Raw genomic sequence first — 7,163 nt, 5'->3', positions numbered from 1 at the left:
TTCATCGAAACTACCCGAAATGATGTTCGGAACGTGAATTAAGACTTTCTTGTTCGTTTCGAGTAAAAAAAAATTTTTGAAAAATTTCAATTTTTTTGAACTTTTTGCAGGTCCGGGGTCATGAAATATTTCAAAAAATGCTAAGTCCTTTTATTCAAAATATAAGCCTAAAATTCACCAAAACTACCCGAAATGATGTTCGGAACGTGAATTAAGACTTTCTTGCTCGTTTCGAGTAAAAAAAAATGTTTGAAAAATTTTAAGTTTTTCGAACTTTTTTGCAGGTCCGGGGTCATGAAATTTTTCAAAAATGGCTGATTCCTTATCTTCAAAATAAGTGCCTGAAATTAATTGAAACTACCCGAAATGATGTTCGGAACGTGAATTAAGACTTTCTTGTTCGTTTCGAGTAAAAAAATTTTTTTTTAAAAATTTTAAGTTTTTCGAACTTTTTTGCAGGTCCGGGGTCATGAAATTTTTCAAAAATGGCTAATTCCTTATCTTCAAAATAAGTGCCTAAAATTCATCGAAACTACCCGAAATGATGTTTGGAACGTGAATTAAGACTTTCTTGTTCGTTTCGAGTAAAAAAAATTTTTTGAAAAATTTTAAGTTTTTCGAACTTTTTTGCAGGTCCGGGGTCATGAAATTTTTTCAAAAATGGCTGGTTCCTTTTCTTCAAAATAAGTGCCTAAAATTCATCGAAACTACCCGAAATGATGTTCGGAACGTGAATTAAGACTTTTTTGTTCGTTTCGAGGAAAAAAAAATTTTTAAAAATTTCAAATTTTTTGAACTTTTTTGCAGGTCAGGGGTCATGATATTTTTTCAAAAATGGCTGATTCCTTATTTTCAAAATAAGTGCCTAAAACTCATGGAAACTACCCGAAATGATGTTCGGAACGTGAATTAAGACTTTCTTGTTCGTTTCGAGTAAAAAAAATTTTTTGAAAAATTTTGAGTTTTTCGAACTTTTTTGCAGGGCGGGGTCAGGAAATTTCTCAAAAATGGCTGATTCCTTATCTTCAAAATAAGTGCCTAAAATTCATCGAAACTACCCGAAATGATGTTCGGAACGTGAATTAAGACTTTCTTGTTCGTTTTGGGTAAAAAATAATTTTTGAAAAATTTTAAGTTTTTTGAACTTTTTTGCAGGTCCGGGGTCATGATATTTTTTCAAAAATGGCTTATTCCTTATTTTCAAAATAAGTGCCTAAAATTCATCGAAACTACCCGAAATTATGTTCGGAACGTGAATTAAGACTTTCTTGTTCGTTTCGAGTAAAAAAAAATTTTTGAAAAATTTTGAGTTTTTCGAACTTTTTTGCAGGTCCGGGGTCAGGAAATTTCTCAAAAATGGCTGATTCCTTATCTTCAAAATAAGTGCCTAAAATTCATCGAAACTACCCGAAATTATGTTCGGAACGTGAATTAAGACTTTCTTGTTCGTTTCGAGTAAAAAAAATTTTTTGCAAAATTTTAAGTTTTTTGAACTTTTTTGCAGGTCCGGGGTCATGAAATTTTTTCAAAAATGGCTGATTCCTTATCTTCAAAATAAGTGCCTAAAATTCATCGAAACTACCCGAAATGATGTTCCGAAACGTGAATTAAGACTTTCTTGTTCGTTTTGGGTAAAAAATAATTTTTGAAAAATTTTAAGTTTTTTGAACTTTTTTGCAGGTCCGGGGTCATGATATTTTTTTCAAAAATGGCTGATTCCTTATTTTCAAAATAAGTGCCTAAAATTCATCGAAACTACCCGAAATTATGTTCGGAACGTGAATTAAGACTTTCTTGTTCGTTTCGAGTAAAAAAAATTTTTTGCAAAATTTTAAGTTTTTTGAACTTTTTTGCAGGTCCGGGGTCATGAAATTTTTTCAAAAATGGCTGATTCCTTATTTTCAAAATAAGTGCCTAAAATTCATCGAAACTACCCGAAATTATGTTCGGAACGTGAATTAAGACTTTCTTGTTCGTTTCGAGTAAAAAAAAATTTTTGAAAAATTTTGAGTTTTTCGAACTTTTTTGCAGGTCCGGGGTCAGGAAATTTCTCAAAAATGGCTGATTCCTTATCTTCAAAATAAGTGCCTAAAATTCATCGAAACTACCCGAAATTATGTTCGGAACGTGAATTAAGACTTTCTTGTTCGTTTCGAGTAAAAAAAATTTTTTGCAAAATTTTAAGTTTTTTGAACTTTTTTGCAGGTCCGGGGTCATGAAATTTTTTCAAAAATGGCTGATTCCTTATCTTCAAAATAAGTGCCTAAAATTCATCGAAACTACCCGAAATGATGTTCCGAAACGTGAATTAAGACTTTCTTGTTCGTTTTGGGTAAAAAATAATTTTTGAAAAATTTTAAGTTTTTTGAACTTTTTTGCAGGTCCGGGGTCATGATATTTTTTTCAAAAATTGCTGATTCCTTATTTTCAAAATAAGTGCCTAAAATTCATCGAAACTACCCGAAATTATGTTCGGAACGTGAATTAAGACTTTCTTGTTCGTTTCGAGTAAAAAAAATTTTTTGCAAAATTTTAAGTTTTTTGAACTTTTTTGCAGGTCCGGGGTCATGAAATTTTTTCAAAAATGGCTGATTCCTTATCTTCAAAATAAGTGCCTAAAATTCATCGAAACTACCCGAAATGATGTTCGGAACGTGAATTAAGACTTTCTTGTTCGTTTCGAGTAAAAAAAAATTTTTGAAAAATTTCAATTTTTTTGAACTTTTTGCAGGTCCGGGGTCATGAAATATTTCAAAAAATGCTAAGTCCTTTTATTCAAAATATAAGCCTAAAATTCACCAAAACTACCCGAAATGATGTTCGGAACGTGAATTAAGACTTTCTTGCTCGTTTCGAGTAAAAAAAAATGTTTGAAAAATTTTAAGTTTTTCGAACTTTTTTGCAGGTCCGGGGTCATGAAATTTTTCAAAAATGGCTGATTCCTTATCTTCAAAATAAGTGCCTGAAATTAATTGAAACTACCCGAAATGATGTTCGGAACGTGAATTAAGACTTTCTTGTTCGTTTCGAGTAAAAAAATTTTTTTTTAAAAATTTTAAGTTTTTCGAACTTTTTTGCAGGTCCGGGGTCATGAAATTTTTCAAAAATGGCTAATTCCTTATCTTCAAAATAAGTGCCTAAAATTCATCGAAACTACCCGAAATGATGTTTGGAACGTGAATTAAGACTTTCTTGTTCGTTTCGAGTAAAAAAAATTTTTTGAAAAATTTTAAGTTTTTCGAACTTTTTTGCAGGTCCGGGGTCATGAAATTTTTTCAAAAATGGCTGGTTCCTTTTCTTCAAAATAAGTGCCTAAAATTCATCGAAACTACCCGAAATGATGTTCGGAACGTGAATTAAGACTTTTTTGTTCGTTTCGAGGAAAAAAAAATTTTTAAAAATTTCAAATTTTTTGAACTTTTTTGCAGGTCAGGGGTCATGAAAATTTTCAAAAATGGCTGATTCCTTATCTTCAAAATAAGTGCCTAAAATTCATCGAAACTACCCGAATTGATGTTCGGAACGTGAATTAAGACTTTCTTGTTCGTTTCGAGTAAAAAAAAATTTTTGAAAAATTTCAATTTTTTTGAACTTTTTTGCAGGTCCAAGGTCATGAAATATTTCAAAAAATGCTAAGTCCTTTTATTCAAAATAAGAGCCTAACATTCACCAAAACTACCCGAAATGATGTTCGGAACGTGAATTAAGACTTTCTTGCTTGTTTCGAGTAAAAAAAAATGTTTGAAAAATTTTAAGTTTTTTGAACTTTTTTGCAGGTCCGGGGTCATGAAATTTTTTCAAAAATGGCTGATTCCTTATCTTCAAAATAAGTGCCTAAAATTCATCGAAACTACCCGAAATGATGTTCGGAACGTGAATTAAGACTTTCTTGTTCGTTTCGAGTAAAAAAAAATTTTTCAAAAATTTCAATTTTTTTGAACTTTTTTGCAGGTCCGGGGTCATGAAATATTTCAAAAAATGCTAAGTCCTTTTATTCAAAATATAAGCCTAAAATTCACCAAAACTACCCGAAATGATGTTCGGAACGTGAATTAAGACTTTCTTGTTCGTTTCGAGTAAAAAAATTTTTTTGAAAAATTTTAAGTTTTTCGAACTTTTTTGCAGGGGCGGGGTCATGAAATTTTTCAAAAATGGCTAATTCCTTATCTTCAAAATAAGTGCCTAAAATTCATCGAAACGACCCGAAATGATGTTTGGAACGTGAATTAAGACTTTTTTGTTCGTTTCGAGGAAAAAAAATTTTGGAAAAATTTCAAATTTTTTGAACTTTTTTGCAGGTCCGGGGTCATTAAATTTTTTCAAAAATGTCTGGTTCCTTATCTTCAAAATAAGTGCCTAAAATTCACCAAAACTACCCGAAATGATGTTCGGAACGTAAATTAAGACTTTCTTGTTCGTTTCGAGTAAAAAAAAAATTTTGAAAAATTTTAAGTCTTTCGAACTTTTTTGCAGGTTCGGGGTCATGAAATATTTCAAAAATTGCTAAGTCCTTATATTCAAAATTAGAGCCTAAAATTCACCGAAACTCTGCGAAATGATTTTCGGAACCTAAATTAAGACTTTCTTGGTCGTTTCTTTAGAAAATATTTTTTTTGGAAAATTTCAAATTTTTTGTGTTTTTAAAGCTCTAGTCTCAAACATTCTAGGTAATTTATTTCTCACTTTTTTCTAGATGTCACTTGAAGGTTCAACCAAATATCATCAAAACATTTCAGAAAGGTATCTTCTTAGCATTTTCGGTTGTTTTGAGTAAAAATATTTTTTTGAAAAATTTCAAATTCTTTGAACTTTTTTGCAGGTCCGGGGTCATGAAATTTTTCAAAAATGGCTGATTCCTTATATTCAAAATAAGTGCCTAAAATTCATCGAAACTACCCGAAATGATGTTCGGAACGTGAATTAAGACTTTCTTGGTCGTTTCTTTAGAAAATATTTTTTTTGGAAAATTTCAAATTTTTTGTGTTTTTCAAGCTCTAGTCTCAAACATTCTAGGTAATTTATTTCTCACTTTTTTCTAGATGTCACTTGAAGGTTCAACCAAATATCATCAAAACATTTCAGAAAGGTATCTTCTTAGCATTTTCGGTTGTTTTGAGTAAAAATATTTTTTTGAAAAATTTCAAATTCTTTGAACTTTTTTGCAGGTCCGGGGTCATGAAATTTTTTCAAAAATGGCTGGTTCCTTATCTTCAAAATAAGTGCCTAAAATTCATCGAAACTACCCAAAATGATGTTCGGAACGTGAATTAAGACTTTCTTGTTCGTTTCGAGTAAAAAAAATTTTTTTAAAAATTTCAAATTTTTTTGAACTTTTTTGCAGGTCCGGGGTCATGAAATTTTTTCAAAAATGGCTGGTTCCTTATCTTCAAAATAAGTGCCTCAAATTCATCGAAACTACCCGAAATGATGTTCGGAACGTGAATTAAGACTTTCTTGTTCGTTTTGGGTAAAAAATAATTTTTGAAAAATTTTAAGTTTTTTGAACTTTTTTGCAGGTCCGGGGTCATGATATTTTTTCAAAAATGGCTGATTCCTTATTTTCAAAATAAGTGCCTAAAATTCATCGAAACTACCCGAAATGATGTTCGGAACGTGAATTAAGACTTTCTTGTTCGTTTTGGGTAAAAAATAATTTTTGAAAAATTTCAAATTTTTCAACTTTTTTACAGGTCCAGGGTCATGAAATATTTCAAAAAATGCTCAGTCCTTTTATTCAAAATAAAAGCCTAAAATTCACCAAAACTACCCGAAATGATGTTTGGAACGTGAATTAAGACTTTCTTGTTCGTTTTGAGTAAAAATAAATTTTTGAAAAATTTTTATTTTTTCGAACTTTTTTGCAGGTCCGGGGTCATGATATTTTTTCAAAAATGGCTGATTCCTTATTTTCAAAATAAGTGCCTAAAATTCACCGAAACTACCCGAAATGATGTTCGGAACGTGAATTAAGACTTTCTTGTTCGTTTCGAGTAGAAAAAATTTTTTGAAAAATTTCAATTTTTTTGAACTTTTTTGCAGGTCCGGGGTCATGAAATTTTTTCAAAAATGGCTGGTTCCTTTTCTTCAAAATAAGTGCCTAAAATTCATCGAAACTACCCGAAATGATGTTCGGAACGTGAATTAAGACTTTCTTGTTCGTTTCGAGTAAAAAAAAATTTTTGAAAAATTTTAAGTTTTTCGAACTTTTTTGCAGGTCCGGGGTCATGAAATTTTTCAAAAATGGCTGATTCCTTATCTTCAAAATAACTGCCTAAAATTCATCGAAACTACCCGAAATGATGTTCGGATCGTGAATTAAGACTTTCTTGTTTGTTTTGAGTAAAAAAAAAATTTTGAAAAATTTTTGATTTTTCGAACTTTTTTGCAGGTCCGGGGTCATGAAATTTTTCAAAAATGGCTGATTCCTTATCTTCAAAATAAGTGCCTAAAATTCATCGAAACTACCCAAAATGATGTTCGGAACGTGAATTAAGACTTTCTTGTTCGTTTCGAGTAAAAAAATATTTTTGAAAAATTTTAAGTTTTTTGAACTTTTTTGCAGGTCCGGGGTCATGAAATTTTTTCAAAAATGGCTGGTTCCTTATCTTCAAAATAAGTGCCTCAAATTCATCGAAACTACCCGAAATGATGTTCGGATCGTGAATTAAGCCTTTCTTGTTCGTTTCGAGTAAAGAAATTTTTTGAAAAATTTCAAATTTTTCAACTTTTTTACAGGTCCAGGGTCATGAAATATTTCAAAAAATGCTCAGTCCTTTTATTCAAAATAAAAGCCTAAAATTCACCAAAACTACCCGAAATGATGTTTGGAACGTGAATTAAGACTTTCTTGTTCGTTTTGAGTAAAAATAAATTTTTGAAAAATTTTTATTTTTTCGAACTTTTTTGCAGGTTCGGGGTCATGAAATATTTCAAAAATTGCTAAGTCCTTATATTCAAAATTAGAGCCTAAAATTCACCGAAACTCTGCGAAATGATTTTCGGAACCTAAATTAAGACTTTCTTGGTCGTTTCTTTAGAAAATATTTTTTTTGGAAAATTTCAAATTTTTTGTGTTTTTCAAGCTCTAGTCTCAAACATTCTAGGTAATTTATTTCTCACTTTTTTCTAGATGTCACTTGAAGGTTCAACCAAATATCATCAAA

Source organism: Rhopilema esculentum, unplaced genomic scaffold, assembly GCF_057945365.1.
Source record: "Rhopilema esculentum isolate cy_ngs unplaced genomic scaffold, ASM5794536v1 HiC_scaffold_37, whole genome shotgun sequence".
Lineage (NCBI taxonomy): Eukaryota > Metazoa > Cnidaria > Scyphozoa > Rhizostomeae > Rhizostomatidae > Rhopilema > Rhopilema esculentum.
This window is presented reverse-complemented; position numbering follows the sequence as displayed.